At 41.0% G+C, this 19,825-nt stretch overlaps 1 protein-coding gene and 1 long non-coding RNA gene across 2 annotated transcripts in view; one reads left to right on the top strand and one right to left on the bottom strand.

Moving 5' to 3' along the window:
- ATP2C1 (ATPase secretory pathway Ca2+ transporting 1) overlaps nucleotides 1-19,825 on the top strand; it is a 100,742-nt gene that overhangs the window by 26,489 nt on the left and 54,428 nt on the right. The window lies entirely within an intron of this gene.
- Nucleotides 19,328-19,825, bottom strand: part of LOC140331361 (uncharacterized) — a 3,561-nt gene continuing 3,063 nt past the window's right edge. The window contains exon 2 of the long non-coding RNA XR_011920920.1: nucleotides 19,328-19,713. This is a non-coding gene — a long non-coding RNA (uncharacterized lncRNA). The remainder of the gene's footprint in view (nucleotides 19,714-19,825) is intronic.

Below are 19,825 nucleotides of genomic sequence, written 5' to 3'. Positions count from 1 at the left end.
GATTGTTGATCGGTCATAATCGTTCGTTTTCTAACAATAATTATTGGAAGTGTGTACCTAGCTTTAGCATAATATTGATGTGACAGGTGCACTTTAATATTCATGTGAAGTACAGGGGTATGTAATAGTGTTATGTATCTTTTTATGTATCCTTTTATAATGTATCTTTTTACATCTGTTTGGCGGCTGTAGAAGCTCTACACAGTCCTAAAAAAAACCCAGATTTTTCCTCCCATTGACTTTATTTGGTGTTCGCCTTTGACATTCGACCACCAGAATAATTTTGCTCGATTCAAGCGAATAGCTGACTAATCGAATAGTTTGCTATTCGACCAACACTACTCCCTACGCTTTACTTAACGCTTTAATTAACACTCAAAATATAAAAGAATAAAAAGCGTAATACTGGTTTTTCAAAATGGTATTTCGAAAAAAAACTATGTTAAAACCACCCAACATGTTTCACCGCTAGAAGGCATCTTCAGGGGTAGGGGTTTACCAACTTGTACCTGGGGGAATAGAGAAGTTATTTTTGTTGGAACACCTTCACTATGTGTCTGCATCATGTCCTACCATGATGACAATACAATAATGATGAACTTGTCATCTGGACAGGATCCAATAAATTATTAGGGGAATAAACTACAACATAATTTCCTTATTCAAAAGTTCACCATGAGTTATAATATTAAAGCATCCCTTTCTTAAATTTGGAAATAAATATTACCTCCCTAGCGGTCTAGTTCTGTCCAAATTTCTGTGCAAAAAGCATTACAATTTTTTTGCATGGAAATTTATTTTACATTGTAGGCTCTAATTCCTAGGCATAACTTCCCAAAATATGTCCAATAGTTATTAAATTTAATAAATTTATTAATAAACTTAGTGGTAAATATTAAGTCATTGAAGCGATTGGGCAATGAAGATTAATATAACATAACCGTATACATCCGTGGCATTCCTTCTTGTCATACATTGTTCTCCCCCCTACCTATTCTTCCTCCTGTCCCTGCTTACCTGGGCTAATTTGTTGTCTTTTTCTGTTTTGTTCTTTTTACGTTGTACTGTCCTTTGAAAACTGTGTTTATATTTGTCAGGGTATGGAACTGTGCTTATATTTTGTTTTTATAAGATTGTATATGCTGATCTGTCAGTCTCCTTGTGCAACAGGGTAAGGCACTGGAGGCCCTCTGGCCCTGCACAAGTTGAATTTCCTGGACTATAATAGTTATATGTATATTTTTTTAGATTGGCCTTTGTACCCATGTTAATGTTTTCTATTTTTTTTTGTATTTTGTATTCTGTGTGTTTTTCTTTATATATAATTTACTGTCTGTTATTTTCTATGTTAAAAATGAATAAAGATATAAGATAAGAAAGAATGTGAATACCTTTCTTTACATCAACAGTGAAAGCTAAAATACTAGTAATCATAAAGCTTGGAAAATCCAACATGTTCTTATTTTATCTCATTAGCAATAGTAATGGAGGGATGATCCATACTCATCTGAAATTAGTCTCAATACATTTGGCTAGAAATTTAGTTTCTTCAGTAGTAAGTACATGCTATAGATACGATGTGCTGGAAGCTGGTAGCTAATGAAAGTGATTAGTAAAGCAAGAAGCCAACTGTGAACCCAGCCACATTGAGAAAATGATTAAAAAAAAAAAAACTTACACATCAAATAAATTGTTGCAGTGAGAGGGTAAAGCGGCCCATACATAGTCACTGTACAAAAGGTCAATGGCAGTAATCACATAACCAAAGAAGCATGGACCAAGTGGAATAAAGTCTGTCTTGGACTGGGTTTGCAAAATTTCTCTTTATATTAAATGTATTCCGGTCAACAACACATCAGTCCTCTCAGTATAAACACTGCCTACTCACTCTATTACCTCCACAGTATCTATATAAAATGGGGTTTTGGTCCCTTTGATTTTAAAAAATTGTACAGTAAAGAGTTACTAAAGCGTTGATTAAAGCGGACCTAAACTACATTTTTTACTTCACATAAAAGTGTAGACAACCAAAAACAAAAAAACATGCCGCCATGGCGATCAAGACAGAATGGGAGTGCAGAGCCCAGCGGGATACATATGATCTCAGGCATGCGCAGAAGGAGCTTTTTCATCATTGAGATAAAATAAAAAATAAAAAAATGACGATCTTACACATTCGTAGCGAGATCAACTCTTTTTCTCATCTTTGTCATCCAATCTCGCTCTTTCACAGTGTGAGATCAGGTAATGTAGGGAGAAGGGAAAACAAGATGGAGGCATGCAGTGCTTCCTGCATGCCTGGGCAAAGTAGTGATCCCGGGATGATGCAGGATCTAATGCAGAAAACCCATTTTCTATAACTTATGATGCAAAAAATCAGTTTATTTTAAAGCCCTTCCCTCACAGGTCATCATCATCTTCTTTTTTTATTCCTCTTTGTAATCCTCATCCATCTTGTTTAACTGGTATGATTAATATTCCATACAGGTGCACGGGAATTCACTCATTCTGGACACACGCTAAGGGAGCTCGGAATACCTAAACTTGATGCTGTGCATGCTGGCTACATTAAGTATTTACTGTACATTGAGTGTGTATTAGACACAATGGGCCTGATTTATGAAAGCTCTCCAAGGCTGGAGAGGATACACTTTCTTCAGTAAAGCTGGGTGACCCGGCAAGGAGTAGGAGTTCAGGGCAAGGGCTGGGCAACAGATCAGGGAATCTGTATTCTAATGGTTTTCAGATAATTGTTTCGACTTTGTGGTTAGCTCTCCTATGTGAAAACACAAAGGAGAACTAAACAAAAGCCACCCGACTAATTATTATTTGTAGGAATGGTAATGGTCTCAATTCCGACGCGTTTCGCACATCAGGCTTCCTCAGGGAACATGTAGAGGCTTTTCAAACAACTGTATAATAAAGCAAAGTTGAATGTTTAAGCAATCACATAAAATTTACAAGATTGAAAACGACATAATATTATAATAATAATACAGGTTGGTTTGGAAATTAATTCAAATTATAACATATGAATCAGATATATTATTATTGTTCTATATGAATGTTGGTTAATAAACTTTTTCAGCATTCGGACACAGTATGTTGAAAGGTAGAACTAAAGTTATTTTAAAACCAATTTAATATAGATATATATGTGTATATATGTGAGAAGGTATGACTTACCAGATGATTGGGTGGCTTTAAGGCATGCGAAGGCTGTCAGATCAGAGCAGTGATGAATGTGGGGCAGTTTATTGAAAAGAGGTATGAAAGTATGCCTGTCCTTTTATGAGAGAGGAAGTGTGTTGATATGGGCGTGATGTCAATGTGAGGGGTCATGCTCACGCATGTGCTGAAGATCAATATGAACCTTGTTCTGCCCATACCCTCCTGCCCTTACTCACTGGATAATCAAGCGGCCCATCCGACAAAAGTACGGCTCAACTCGATAACGAGCAATCAGTGTGCGACATATGGCTCATTGATACCCTGTCAAGCTCTGGGTCCCTAGTTAGTCAGTGAGGGCAGACACGGGGGGGAAGCACAGCTATGGGATGGATGATTATTGTACTGGCTTAGTAGAAATACTGTGGAGAGGAGGGAGAATTGGAGTATGAGGATGGAACTATAATAGATAACAGGCATTCTTGAACTGCAACGAGCGAACCATAGAGGGATCCCATGCTTCAGCCATTCCCTGCAGTTTTTTTGCAGCTTTTGCCATTTTTGCAAGTCTTTCTAGCGTGAGGCCTTCGTCATCGTCCTCCTGCAATTGATCACCTTGCTCCCCTTCTTCCTCACTTGCAGATTTTGTAAACTCAGCCAAATCCTCATGTCAGTGGATCAGAGTGGGCAGTGATGAGCTCATTCACATCTGTGTCATGTCATTGAATCCTTCTCCTCATAAAATCTTCACCAGCTTGACCGCCTTATCAATTGCTGATTGTTGAACTTCTTTCAGAGAGAAGCCCTTGTAATTATAGACGCGTTCTGGCCACAGCTTCTTCCAGCATGCGTTTAAAGTTTCGGGTTTTATGTTCTGTAGAACCTTTTGTATCACTTGAAGACACATTTCGATTTACGCCAAAACTATTGTGGGAATCCATGGCCTCAACAAGGTGCTGCATAGTGTTACAAGTATAAAGAGCCTTAAAGGCGCAGATGATGCTTTGATCCAAAGGTTGAATGAGGGATGTTGTGTTTGCTGGCAGGAACTTAATTTGTACTCCCGCATAGGACAAATCTAGTGGGTGGCCGCTAGCATTGTCCTTCGTAAGGAGCACTTTTAAAGGCAGCCCTTTTTTACGGAGATGCATTTTGGCCTGAGGGATGAAACATTGGTTGAACCAGTCAGATACAAGGGCTGATCCAGTCGTGATCCAAGCCTTAGAGTTGTGCATCCAGTGGACTGGCAGCAGGTTTTTATTTTTTATTTTCAGGGCCCTGGGGTTAGCAGATTTATAAATTAATACTGGCTTCATTAGGAACCCAGCAGCATTGCCACACATTATCAAGGTCATTTGATCCTTCTGTGCTTTGAATCCGGGGGCTCCGGGTTCCTCCTTCATTATAAAAGTCCTGGATGGCATCTTCTTCCAGAAAAGTCCAGTCTAATCCATGTTGAAGACTTGTTTTGGCTGATACCCTTTCTTCTCTATGATCGCTTTCAATCCCTCAGGGTACTTCTTGTCTGCTGATGCTGCTTCTCCATGCAGCAGTACACTCTTAAGCTGGAATCTTTTGAAATCTTTAAAACCAGCTCTTGCTGGCTTTAAATGCAATGGGCTTTTCTGGTGCTGTTGATGAGCCTATTAATTCCTTAGAATATTGTAGCTATTTATATTAGGACCTTATATCCAAGTATCCCCCATCTGAAAGGGATCAAGTGTGCTGGTAAATATTGGCAACAAAAAGACACAACTACGTGGTAATGCAATAATTTTGTTTTTTGCCCTGCTTAGGCATTTTAATTAGGTTTTTCTTTATATTTAATGCTCAAACCTACTGCCAGGTAGAGGGCGTTTTTGCACGGTGTGCCCCACTTTTACCAACTTGTAAGAAAAAGTATAGAAACTCTGCGCATGGAACTGGTCCTGTGATGAGAAGGCCAATCCGTCTTCCTAGCTCACCTTCATGGCACAACACACTGCCCCTCTTCCGAAGAAGCAGTGTAAAATAGTGTAAAACCGCTTTAATTAATGCTCAAAACATAAAACAATAAAAAGCAGTACTACTGGTATTTCAAAATCTTAAAACTCCACCCATGTTTAACCACTAGAGAACATTTTCAGGAGTAGGGTGCACTGTGTGTGGTTTGTCACTGAAGGTAAAAAGTTTGACTGACCCATTTTCTAGTCAGTGCAACTTAATGTGTGTGCATGTAATTTGTCTTGCTATGTATTTTATATGTCATGTGGTTGTAGCCATTTTCAAGGTCCTGAAGTAAAAAAAGGGGCAACAAACTCTGTAGCTATTGCGATTGATTGGCCCATTTTCAATTTTATTTCATGCTTTAGGTGGAATCTGTCATTGTTAGGCTGGAGCTAACTTATGGAGCTAATGACAGATTCCACCTAAAGCATAAAATAAAATTGAAAATTCTAACTCTAAGGTAGAGGGATCTACATTTGCCTTCTTCCCTGTTTACCGTCGAGACTGCGCACATAGACCAGACAGCAGTGACAGGGAGAACTTATTTTTAGCCCCTTGAAGAGCAACTGCAATGGCCATGTGTGCGCATTTTGTGGGTGGGATCTATTACTGGGTGGGGATGTGATGGGGGCTTAACTTACTAGGGTCTGTACCTTTGCAGTTGGGGGTGTCTGCATTAGTGGGGGGTGTCTGCATTAGTGGGGTCTGTCACTGTGGTTTTGAGGGAGTGTGGGAGGGGGTGCACTGGGTGGGGTCTGTCACTGCTGGGTAGGGGTTTGTCAGGTCTGCATTAGTGGGGTCTGTCACTGTGGTTTTGAGGGAGTGTGGGAGGGGGTGCACTGGGTGGGGTCTGTCACTGCTGGGTAGGGGTTTGTCAGTCTGGAGTTGGGGTAGAGGGGTCTTCATTCGGTGGGATCTGTCGCTGAATGGTTTCGCGTGTTGCAGTTGTCCCGCAAAGGGTGAACAGGCGCTGCTATCTGTTCTCCATAAACGGTTATGCCTTCTTTCCCATTTACAGTTGAGACTGCGCACACAGTTAGGACAGCAGTGAAAGGGAGAGCCTCCTTTTAGCCCCTTGAAGAGCAACTGCAAAGACCAAGTGTGCGCGCTTTGTGCGTGGGATGTATCATTGTTTGTGTGGGGGTGTTAGGGGGTTTTCACTTGCTGGGGGTCTGTCACTGTACAGGTGACCTGATGGTGTCTGTATTAGTGCAGTCTTTCACCCTACGAGTGAGGGGTGTACTGGGTGGGATCTGTCACTACTGGGATGGGGTTTGTCAGTGTAGCTATTGAGTTTGATTGGCCCAGTTTTCATTTTATTTAAACATACAGGTGCTGCTGTCCTCCATAAAAGGCTTTGCCCTCTTCCCAATTTACCGTTGAGACTACGCACACAGACCGGAAAGCAGTGAGAGGGAGAACCTCCTTTTAGGCCCTTGAAGAGCAATTGCAAAGGCCATGTGTGTGCATTTTGTGAGTAGGATTTATTACTGGGTGAGGATGTGGGGAGGGGTTAACTTGCTAGGGTCTGTACCTTTGCCGGTGGGGGTGTCTGCATTTGTGGGGTTTGTCACTTTGATGTTGAGTGAGTGTGGGAGGGGGTGCACTGGGTGGGCTCTGTCACTGCTGGGGTGGGGTTTGTCAGTGTAGCTTTTGAGTTTGGCCCAGTTTCAATTTTATTTCATGCTTTAGGTGGAATCTGTCATTGTTAGGCTGGAGTTGGGGTAGAGGGGTCTACATTGGGTAGGATTTGGCACTGTGGGATCAGGGTCGGGTGTTGCAGTTTTCTCCCAAAGGGTGAATACACAGGTGCTGCTTCTTTTCCCCGTTTACAGTCTGCACACACAGGCCAATAAGCAGTGAGAGGAATAACCTCCTTTTAGGCCCTTGAAGAGCAATTGCAAAGGCCAAGTGTGCGCATTTTGTGCGTGGGATCTATCACTGGGTGGGGATGTGGGGGGGGGGGGGNGGATGTGGGCGGGGGTTAACTTGCTAGGGTCTGTACCTTTACCAGTGGGCATGTCTGCATTAGTGGGGTCTGTCACTGTGGTGTTGAGGGAGTGTGGGAGGGGGTGCACTGGGTGGGGGCTGTCACTGCTCGTCAGTGTAGATAATAAATTTGTTTGGCCCAGTTTAATTTTATTTCATGCTTCAGGTAGAATCTGTCATTGTCTGTCTGGAGTTAGGGTAGAGGCATCTACATTAGGTGGGATCTGTCGCTGAGTGGGTTCACGTGTTGCAGTTGTCCCACAAAGGGCGAACACGCGCTGCTCTCTGTCCTCCATAAACGGCTATGCCTTCTTCCCCGTTTACTGTCGAGACTGCGCACACAGACGGGACAGCAGTGAGAGGGAGAATCTCCTTTTAGCCCCTTGAAGAGCAACTGCAAAGGACTATTCTCAATAGCTAGGAAGAGAAGAGAGGTTCTGCTCATTAAAGAGGTATTAAATTGATATATGTGATAAGCCTGCAATTACTAGTAGAGAACTGGAAAAAATTGGAGGTAGAAAAAAGGCAGGCTTTTAGTGGCATGGATATTGTGTAAATTCCAGTGTTAATTCATGTGTTTGAGAATTAACATTGGTGACAACAAAAGGTTTGAAAAAAGGCAGGCTTTTAGTGGCATGGATATTGTGTAAATTCCAGTGTTAATTCATGTGTTTGAGAATTAACATTGGTGACAACAAAAGGTTTCCTATAGAAATTTTTCCAAACTATGTAATTGCTATTTTACCATTGAAATATATATTGTACATATGTGAATTAACTGAAAGGAAAACAAAATAAGATACAAACTTATAAAGCAATTTTAGGTCAGATAGGTAGGTATGGCTAACATATGTACAAAATTAAAGGATGGCACTGCAGTAGAAGTAAGAGATATGTGAAGAGTATAATGTAGTCACTATATTTATTATACATTTGATATTATCTATGGCAAGAAAGGGCTTGGGACATGTAATGTGAAGACACACTTATATTTCACAGGTTGCCAGATTCTCTTGTTAATAACGTTATCCTAATGTCCTAGTGTGGTTATCTTTGTATTTTGACCAGTTCTTGTCATGTGGATGCTATGACTATAAAGTTTATAAATAGCCAGTGTTGTTAAATTCAAGATTCTGGCAATGGGTCAATTTACGAACATGTCATACAAATGTTTAAGCTTAAACTGCTGAGTGTTCAGAGGCTACTCTGAACACTCAGCATGACTCAACACATAGCATGACTCACCCATATTTTCTCATAAGGAATGTGCTTATTTACATACTTGTCTTGGATTGGCTCCCATCCAAGCTCCACGGTAAAAGTTGCAGTTACCCTGAGTCCATGTCTAAGCTTAAACTGTGAGTGCTCAGTGTAGCTGTCATAGCATGACTCACCCATATTTCCATATAACGAATGTGCTTATTTACATACTTGTCTTGGATTGGCTCGTATCCAAGCTCCGCAGTAAAAGTGGCAGTTACCCTTAGTCCATGTCTAAGCTTAAACTGCTGAGTGCTCAGAGTAGCTGTCATAGCATGACCCACCCATATTTCCTTATAAGGAATGTGCTTGTTTACATACTTGTCTTGAATTGGCTCCTAGCCAAGCTCCGCAGTAAAAGTAGCAGTTACCCTGAGTCCCAATGTCTAAGCTTAAACTTCTGAGTGCTCAGAGTAGCTGTCATAGCATGACCCACCCATATTTCCTTATAAGGAATGTGCTTATTTACATACTTGTCTGGGATTGGCTCTTATCCAAGCTCTGCAGTAAAAGTGGCAGTTACACTGAATTCATGTTTAAGCTTAAACTGCTGAGTGTTCAGAGGCTACTCTGAACACTCAGCATGACTCAACACATAGCATGACTCACCCATATTTTCTTATAAGGAATGTGCTTATTTACATACTTGTCTTGGATTGGCTCTTATTAAAGCTCCGCAGTAAAAGTTGCAGTTACCCTGAGTCCTCCTTCATTATAAAAGTCCTGAATGGCATTTTCTTCCAGAACAGTCCAGTCTAATCCATGTTGAAGACTTGTTTTGGCTGATACCCTTTCTCCTCTATGATCGCCTTGAATCCCTCAGGGTACTTCTTGTCTGCTGATGCGGCTTCTCCATGCAGCAGTACACTCTTAAGCTGGAATCTTTTGAAATCTTTAAAACCAGCTCTTGCTGGCTTTAAATGCAATGGGCTTTTCTGGTGCCCTTGATGAGCCTATTAATTCCTTAGAATATTGTAGCTATTCATATTAGGACCTTATATCCAAGTATCCCCATCTGAAAGGGATCAAGTATGCTGGTACATATTGGCAACAAAAAGACACAACTACGTGGTAATGCAATAATTTTGTTTTTAAGTGGAATCTGTTATTCTTAGGCTGGAGTTGGGGTAGAGGGGTCTACATTGGGTGAGATCTGTCACTGTTGGAGCAGAATCAAGTGTTGCAGTTTTCCCGCTAAGGGTGAACATACAGATGCGTGGTCTTTTCATCACAGGACCAGTTCCATGTGCAGAGTTTCTATACTTTTTTTTACATGTTGGTAAAAGTCAGGGCACACCATGCAAACCCCCTCTACCTGGCAGTAGGTTTGGGCATTAAATATAAAGAAAATCCTAATTAAATGCATTTAGGCAGGGTAAAAACAAAATGCCCTCCATAAAAGGCTTTGCCCTCTTCCCCGTTTACCGCAGAGACTGCGCACACAGACCGGACAGCAGCCAGAACCTCCTTTTAGCCCACTGAAGAGCAACTGCAATGGCCAAATGTGTCTATTTTGTGCATGGGATCTATTACTGGGTGGGGATGTGGGGGGGGTTAACTTACTAGGGTCTGTACCTTTCCAGGTGGGGGCGTCTGCATTAGTGGGGTCTGTCACTGTGGTTTTGAGGGAGTGTGGGAGGGGGTGCACTGGGTGGGGTCTGTCACTGCTGGGGAGGGGTTTGTCAGTGTAGCTGTTGAGTTGCATTGACCCATTTTTAATTTTAATTCATGCTTCAGGTGGAATCTTTCATTGTCAGTCTGGAGTTGGGGTAGAGGGGTCTTCATTCGGTGGGATCTGTCGCTGAGTGGTTTCGCGTGTTGCAGTTGTCCCGCAAAGGGCGAACTGGCGCTGCTATCTGTCCTCCATAAACGGCTATGCCTTCTTTCCCGTTTACAGTCGAAACTGCGCACACAGTTGGGACAGCAGTGAAAGGGAGAGCCTCCTTTTAGCCCCTTGAAGAGCAACTGCAAAGACCAAGTGTGCGCGCTTTGTGCGTGGGATGTATCATTTTTTGTGGGGGGTGTTAGGGGGTTTCACTTGCTGGGGGTCTGTCACTTTACAGGTGATGGTGTCTGTATTAGTGGGGTCCTGCACTGTAGGGGTGAGGGAGTGTAGAGGGGTGTACTGGGTGGGATCTGTCACTGCTGGGATGGGGTTTGTCAGTGTAGCATTTGAGTTTGGCCCAGTTTCAATTTTATTTCATGATTTAGGTGGAATCTGTCATTGTTAGGCTGGAGTTGGGTAGCGGGGTCTACATTGGGTAGGATTTGGCACTGTGGGATCAGGGTCGGGTGTTGCAGTTTTCTTGCAAAAGGTGAATACACAGGTGCTGCTGCTCTTCCCCATTTACAGTCGAGACTGCACACACAGGCCAAACAGCAATGAGAGGGAGAACCTCCTTTTAGCCCCTTGAAGAGCAATTGCAAAGGCCACGTGTGTATTTTGTGGGTGGGATGTGGGGGTTAACTTGCTAGGATCTTTTCCTTTGCCGGTGGTGGTGTCTGCATTAGTGGGGTCTGTCACTGTGGTGTTGAGAGAGTGTGGGAGGGGGTGCACTGGGTGGGGGCTGTCACTGCTTGTCAGTGTGGATACCCTGTTTCCCCCATTTTAAGTCATCCTCAATAAATAAACCACCCCCGATTTTTGAAAAAATAATTAAAATAAGACACTCACCCGTGAATAAGACATCCCCCCATATCCGATCCTGTGTGTGTCTCCTTGATGCGTCATGTGGATGCTATGACTATAAAGTTTATAAATAGCCAGTGTTGTTAAATTCAAGATTCTGGCAATGGGTCAATTTACGAACATGTCATACAAAGATAATAAATAATAAAGGTAGTGGGTTAGCTTACCTCTTGAGGAGACTGGGGGATGTTTGGATAGAAGTTCAACCAGAATAGATGAACTGAATTGGTTTTGATAGAACCTTTAAATGATATGTGAAAATATATGTAAAAAGTTATCAATAAAGGGGGTGCTGCTATTGTTTAAGTGTATAAACTTACGACTTCTAGCTTAATGGTAGCTTACCGCCCAACCAGAGTTAAGAGATGAAGATATATCCAAATTGACTGATAGGTGATGTTGTCTATTGTTGGGGATCTTCAGAAGTAAATGGATGAATAAATGAATAGATTTAATGGAAAAGGAGGGTGATTATATTTTACATGTAAGTGAGGGTAAAGTGTTGAGCAGAATGATACTTATTAAATCTTGTATGTCCAGTTTGTAATTAGAGTCAAACTGGACTTTACCAACAGGATAATTAGTATATCGATATATTAGTATATATAGACCACGGAAAAGCTGTTGCTAGTTGATATATCAAGTGATAAGGTTAATTAAATTATTATACTAATGATATTCAGGCGAAATATTCGTTTTTAATTGCTTAGAATAACATAAAGTATAAAAAACTTACTTAGCTTGTTGCACCTTGGTATTACTGAAAATAGTGTTGTTTTCACTAAAGTAAGTAAACTTCTATAAGTATTATATTTTTTAGCCTAGCAGAAAGGGGGGTATGAAATCCCCCTTTCTGCTAGACTAAAAAATATAATACTTATAGAAGTTTACTTACCTAGCAAGATAACCCTCCACCACCCCCACCCATGCATAAATAGTGTGCATGCTCTGTTAGTTGGATCGGTCATTGTTGGGGTGAGGGATTGCACTTGATGGTTTCTGTCACTGTGGTGGTGGGGTCTGATAATCCTGGGATATGTATTTGTAGAAAGTTTCATTATTTGCTGTTAGTAAGTATATATTTATTGTGCAGCAGTTGTCCTGCAATGGGTGAACAGGCACTGCTGTCTGTCCTCCATAAACGGCTATGCCTTCTTCCCCGTTTATAGCCAAGACTACGCACACAGATGGGACAGCAGTGAGAGGGAGAACCTCCTTTTAGCCCCTTAAAGAGCAACTGCAAAGACCAAGTGGAAACTGGGCCAATCAAACTCAACAGCTACAGTGACGAACCTCACCCCTGCAGTGACAGACCCCACCCAGTGCACCCCCACACACCTCCCTTCAACACCACAATGACAGACCCCACTAATGCAGACACCCCCACCTGCAAGGACAGACCCTAGCAAGTTAACCCTCCCCCAACACCACAGTGACAGTGACCAGCTCTGTCCCTTTGCAGGTGGGGGGTGTCTGCATTAGTTGAGTTTGTCACTGTGGTGTTGGGGGACCAACACCACAGTGACAAACCCCACTGGATTGGCTCTTATCCAAGCCCTGCAGTAAAAGTGGCAGTTACCCTGAGTTTATGTTTAAGCTTAAACTGCTGAGTGTTCAGAGGCTACTCTGAGCACTCAGCATGACTCAACACATAGCATGACTCACCCATATTTTCTCATAAGGAATGTGCTTATTTACATACTTGTCTTGGATTGGCTCTCATCCAAGCTCCACAGTAAAAGTTGCAGTTACCCTGAGTCCATGCCTAAGCTTAAACTGCTGAGTGCTCAGTGTAGCTGTCATAACATGACCCACCCATATTTCCATATAAGGAATGTGCTTGTTTACATACTTGTCTTGGATTGGCTGGTATCTAATATGTTGGCGCTATATAAATCCTGTTTAATAATAATAATAATCTAAGCGCTGCAGTAAAAGTGGCAGTTACCCTGAGTCCATGTCTAAGCTTAAACTGCTGAGTGCTCAGGGTAGCAGTCATAGCATGACCCACCCATATGTCCTTATAAGGAATGTGCTTACTTACATACCTGGTCAATCAAAAGTGTTCATAGCCCCATTAGGATTTTATTAAGCATCTCAAAAAATAGTGACACCAAATAAAATAAAATGCAATACCTTTCTTTATATCAACAATGAAAGCTAAAATACACATAATCATAAAGCTTGGAAAATCCAACATGTTCTTATTTTATGCCACTAGCTATGGTAAAGAGGGATGACCCACCCTCATCAGGAATTAGTCTCAATGCATTTGGCAGGAAATTTATTTTCTTCAGTAGTAAGTACATGCTATAGATACAAAGTGCTGGTGGCTGGTAGCTAATGAAAGTGATTAGTAAAGCAAAAAGCCAACTGTGAACCCAGCCACATTGTGAGTATATTAAAAGAAAAAACTCTTACACATTAATTAAGTTGTTGTAAAAAAGAGGGTAAAACGGTTCCATACATAGACACTGTACAAAAGGTCAGAAGCATGGACCAAGTGGAATAGGGTCTATATTGGGCTGGGTTTGCAATATTTCTCTTTTTATTAAATGTATTCTGGTCAACAACACATCAGTCCTCTCAGTATAAACACTGCCTACTCACTCTATTACCACCACAGTATCTATATAAAATGGGGTTTTGGTCCCTGTCATTTTACAAATTGAACAGTAAAGGGTTACTAAAGCATTGAATAAAGCAGACCTAAACTACATTTTGTACTTCACATAAAAGGGTAGACAACCAAAAACTAAAAAAAACAAACATAAAGCCCCTCCACTTTCAGGCTTGATCGTCATGGCGATGAAGACAGAATAGGAGCGCAGAGTCTAGCGGGATACATATGATCTCAGGCATGCGCAGAACGAGCTTTTTCCTTAAGATAAAAACAAATGACGATCTTACACACGCGTAACGAGATCAAAACTCTTTTACTCTTTTAACAGAGTGATATCAGGTGTCATAGAAAGAAGGGTAAAGAACATGGCGGCATGCAGCGCTTCCTGCGTGCCTGGGCAGAGTAGTGATCCCGGGATGATGCAGGAAACCATTTTAAATTTTCTATAACGTATGATGCAGAAAAATCAGTTTTTTTTTAGCCCTTCCCTCACAGGGTGCCATCATCTTTTTTTGATTCCTCACCCATCTTGTTTAACCAAGCCGGTATGATTAAACTTCCATAAGGGTGCGCGGGAGTTCATTCATTCCTGACACACCCTAAGGGAGCTGGAAATGCTGGGTACCTAAAGTTGATGCTGTGCATGTTGTCCACATTTTGTATTTACTGTACATTAAGTGTGTATTAGACACAATGGAACTGATTTATTAAAGCTTCCCAAGCCATGAGAGGATACACTTTCTTGAGAGAGGGAGAGAGAGAGAGAGATCCATAACTCTTATTACTTTGTGAGAGTATTGTTTGCCTACCCAGGGGTAATATACCAAAAAAACAAGAACAAAGAGAAAAGACTGGAGTTTTGAGTGGCTAAACTTCAAAATATATTTAGTATGAATGTTTACATACCATATAGGTAAAGTAATACAATATTTACAATGATGATATAACAAACGAACATTATAGGGTTAGCTCTCCTATGCGAAAATACAAAGGAGAATGCCAGGTAAACTAAACACAAAAGCCACCTGACTAATTATTATTTGTAGTAATGGTAATGGTCTCAATTTTGACGCGTTTTGCCTATCGGCGTCCTCCGGGAGCATGTAGATTTTTTTTTAAACAACTGTATAATAAAGCAAAGTTGAATGTTTAAGCAATCGCTTAAAATATACAAGATTGAAAACTATATAATATTATAAAAATACAGTTGATGATATATTCACAATTACCAATGCATAAAGTATATATGAATATTAGTGCTGATAAACAATAATAACTTAAAGAGCACAAAAAAAATCATAAGGTACTTACAAGTTAGTCTAATAAACAGGTAATACAGGAAAACAAAAAATAGTTTTAATAGAGAAACTTACAATATGATTGTTCATTAGTAGTGTTCAAGCATCCCTTTAGATCTGAATTTGTTTCAGAATTACTCTAGAAGACCATCAGGTTTAAATATTGGAAGTGGTAATTTGAGGATAGTCTTGTTAAACCCAGGTCAGTATTCCCCAGACACCAGGTCCCCAATCTATAGCCGCAGTTTTCACCTACAGCAGCCCCCGCTCAGCCTTGGGACACTGGTTGCGTCTCCCAGCACTCGGTTTCCCCCAGGACTTGGTGCGCCAAGTATGGTGTCTGGTGTCTGGAGATAGGCTGGCAGTTGAGCCCACAATACACAGTAGAAAATGTCAGGAAATCCAAAAACAAGCCAAGGTCAAAAACACAGTCGGGGTCACAAGCAGAGGTTGGCCCGGGCAGAGTTCAGCAGATAATCAGGAACATGCGCAGGTCAGTAACAGAGAAATACTCAAAAATCACTCCAACACAGGTAAGCCCAACAGACACTATACCAGGCAAATCTGACAGCGAGCAGAAAGGCTATAAAGCCCCAGCAGCCAATGACAGCATGGGATTGATTAGGAACCACTCAGCTAATCAGCTGCCCACAGATCCAATTCCCCTCAGCTGTGCGGCCTAGTGCAGAGGATGCCCAGGTAAAACCCCCGCTACAGGGATGCTGCAACCCTCAGGGCACTGATCCTGAAACTCCAGTGCTACCGCGAGCGCAGCCGCCGAAGGGAATCGGCCGCGGGCGCCCTCTTGCGGTGGGGCATTGCCTGGGATTGTAAGGCCAGAGATCACTCAATTAAACACTAATCAGAAACAGAAGATGTGAAGGTGGTAACTAATAATGGTCAGAGTAATATTGACTTTAATTAAGAATGGTTGGTTTGGAAATAAATTCAAATTATAACATATGAATCAGATATATTAATATTATTGTTCTATATGAATGTTGGTGAATACACTTTTTCAGCATTCTGACACAGTATAGCAAAAGGTAGAACTATAGTTATTTTAAAACCATTTTAATATGGATATGTATGTGTGTATATATGTGAGAAGGTATGACTTACCAGATGAGTGGGTGGCTTTAAGGTATGCTAAGGCTGTCAGATCAGAGCAGTGGTGAGAGGGGAAACGTGTTGATAGGAGCATGGTGTTAACGTGAGGGGTGACTCCCACGCATGCACTGAAGATGAATATGAAGCTTGTTTCGCCCATACCCTCCTGCCCTTACTCATTGGCTAATAGAGCTGCCCATCCAACAAAAGTGTGGCTCAGCTCGATAACCCAAAGTAGAACTATGGGTTAATGGGGGAGAACATGCCAGACAGAGGCAGAGCAATCAGTACTCAGGGATGCCATGTCAAGCAGGGCTCTGGGTCCCTCGCTGGTCAGTGAGGGCAGGCACGGGGGGGGGGGTGGATTGGGGGGGGAGCACAGCTATGGGATAAATGATTATTGCACTGGCTTAGGAGAAACACTGTGGAGAGGAGGGAGAATTGGTGTATGAGGATGGAACTATGCAAAGATAGATATACAATGTAATTGGCAAACAAGTCACACTAAAGTATCTTTTTTACAGCACCTTATCTAATCAAAACTAAAAATATTGTAACTGCAGATAATTGTTGTCAAAATGTCAGTTTTTATAAATAAAAGAGTAAACATGATAAATCAGCAAGGTAAATAGTAATAGAGGGGAAAAGGGTTATGAAAAGTCATTTATAGATAAATAAATTAAATGAAATCAATCAAGTAACAACTGAAAAGTTAGATAAAGGGAAGTACGGGGACTTCATATTTAGGATGTTAAATTATATAGGAAGTCTCAATTGAACATAAAAAGTGAATTAGACTGAAGTTAAAGTAGATACCTGGGCATATAAATTCCTACTGAAGGAAGAGAACCTTAACAACAAAATTGTAGCTCTTCACATATTTATGCTACATGATTTTAACCCAAGTGCTTTCTAAACCTGTAAATCTGTGAAAATATTTGTAGAACACTAAGGATGAGCAAACAAAATTTTTAATTTCGTTCTTGCTGTGAATCGGGCTTTTCTTGCTTACAGAACATGTAAGCGAGAACAGCCTTGTGATTCGCCATGAGGTTGTGTTCTCGCCGAACTCGGATGATCTCTCAATGGAGAATCTCTCAGCTGTGACCGCAGGTTCCCAAAGTCACTGAGCTGTACTTATCAATGATAATGATTTTGCGGACCCATCAGAAGTTTAGGAACATTTTCGCGAAAATGTCAGAGGCATTCACGCTCATCCCTATAGTACACACAAACACAATACAAGCACAAGTATGTTTTGGTAAAATGAAAAACATGAGCCAGTGTTTTGTAAAAAGACACCAAATATGTCAAGCTATAAAACTGTGTGTACTTGCAATTTACGACAATACTCAAAATTGTCCATTAGTGACATTTTGAAAAAATCTCCACAATTTATTAGATTAAGGTTAATCCTAAACAGTAGCTACAGAGTTTGGCTCATTTTCATGTCAGGCCCTTCAAAATTACTAAAACCCCAACATCAACCAAAACAGAAAAACACATCACATGTACACACATCAAATTTAACTGACCTAAAATGAGCCAATCTTGAAAAATGGGCCAATCAAACTCTAGCTGCAGAGTACATTTTTTTTCTTTGCATCTCATTTTCTATCTATCGGACTCTTTTTACATACCACACACGAGAATACACACCCCATGTTAAATGACCATTAACCAAAGACGGATAAGGTTTTAGGGAGATAAAGAACAGGTTAAGATCTGCCTCTGAATTGTGAGAACCAGCATCTGCACATTTACCATTCCCTTCGGGGGTTCCAATGTAGGATCTCCCCAGGGTCAGTGGTTCTTGGAATGAGGAAGCTACACCAATTCTTATCTTATTACACCTCAAACTATCTGAAGAGTCTGGATGACAATGTTATATATGTCTTCTGGAAATAAATTAAAGTGTACCCTTTGAGTTTAGACTCAAAATTTTTACTTTACATAGAAGGGTAGTCAACCATTCTATGTAAGGTAAAAAAAGTTAAAAAAAAAAAAAAAAAAAAAAAAAGAAAAAAAAAGGCACATCACCGACTTTTTAAGTGTTGATCGCTGCGGCCTTAATCTATTATTGAAAATAATATTTTAGTAACACAGACAGTCATGTTTGTCCAAAGGAAGGATTAGAAAGAGGGATGGATTAATTCATAGACTCACGTAGTGTGAGAAGTCACTCCAATACAAACCACTAGTACCTAAAGGAAAAGTCCACTCCAAAACAAATATTTTTAATAGCTCAAAACATTGTACCAATTGTTATTAATGAATATAAAACTGGTAATTTGAACATCACAGATACAGATAATTCCCCAACTTCTGAGGCAAAATTAAATGTCTATAAACAAAAGAAAGAAAGTAGATTGGCATTGTACTATTCCAAATGAAAAGCTCAACGTACTATATTGAGAATACAATGATCTGGCTTTATTTGGCTAAAGACAAGTTCAACTTTTTAAATATGAAGACACCCAAACTTTCCACCTTCGATGTATTGCCAAAAAAATGTATAAAAATGGATTAAATGGAAAGATAGATAATTATCTCAGGCGGCATGTCTATAGCCTTCCTTTTAATTTAAAGGACATTTTGGAATTATTGAATCTGACTGGCGATCTATTCATTCCTGTGAATACCTGTTGCGTAGGTATTGATATATTAAGACCTTTTTTCCAAGTACCCCCATCTTAAAGGGATAAAGTGTGCTGGTACATATTGGCAACAAAAAGACACAACTATGTGGTAATGCAATAATTTTGTTTTGACCCTCCTAAACTTTCACTGCATTTTTAAAGTGTGAGATTGGGTGACATAGGAAGAAGATGGTGGCAAGCAGCGCTTCGTGTGCGACTGGAAAGAGTAGTGATACCGGGACAATGCAGGATCTGATGCAGGAAATCTTACACATGTGCAGTGAGATTTGAAGTGCTTTTCTCATCAACAATGACAGATTCCAACTGGAGCATGAAAAATTTAAACTGGGCCAATCAAACTCAACAGCTACACTGATAACCCCACCCCAGCAGTGACAGACTCCACCGAGTGCACCCCCACACTCCCTCAACACCACAGTGACAGACCTCACTAATGCAGACACCCCCACCTGCAAAGAAACAGACCCTAGCAAGTTAACCCTCCCCCCCACTCAGTGCACCCCCTCCCTCAACAGCACAATTACAAACCACACCAATGCAGATGTTAATTTTTATTATTTTTATTAACAATAAACAGGTTTTTTTTATAGCGCCAACATATTATGCAGCGCTGTACATTAAATAGAGGTTACAAATGACAGACAGATACAGTGACACAGGAGGAGGAGAGGACCCTGCCCAAATGAGCTTACAATCTAGAAGGTGGGGGAATTAACAAATAGGAGAGCAGATAGAAGAATCTTGGTTGATGTTCCTCAACAGCAAAGGAGATAGCAATTTCGAGCAGTTATCCCCCACAAGGAGCGAACAGGCAATGCTGTCTGTCCTCCATAAACAGCTATGCCTTCTTCCCCTGTTTACAGTCGAGACAGCGCACACAGACGGGACAGCAGTGAGAGGAGATCCTCCTTTGAGCTCCTTGAGGAGCAACTGCAAAGACCACACTTAGTGCTCAGAGTAGCTGTCATAGCATGACCCGCCCATATTTCCTTATAAGGAATGTGCTTATACATACTTGTCTTGGATTGGCTGATATCTAAGC

Source organism: Pyxicephalus adspersus, chromosome 5 (genome assembly GCF_032062135.1).
Source record: "Pyxicephalus adspersus chromosome 5, UCB_Pads_2.0, whole genome shotgun sequence".
NCBI classification, from domain to species: domain Eukaryota; kingdom Metazoa; phylum Chordata; class Amphibia; order Anura; family Pyxicephalidae; genus Pyxicephalus; species Pyxicephalus adspersus.
Note: the sequence above shows the minus strand (reverse complement) of the source record. Positions and strands in the feature narration are given on the sequence as shown.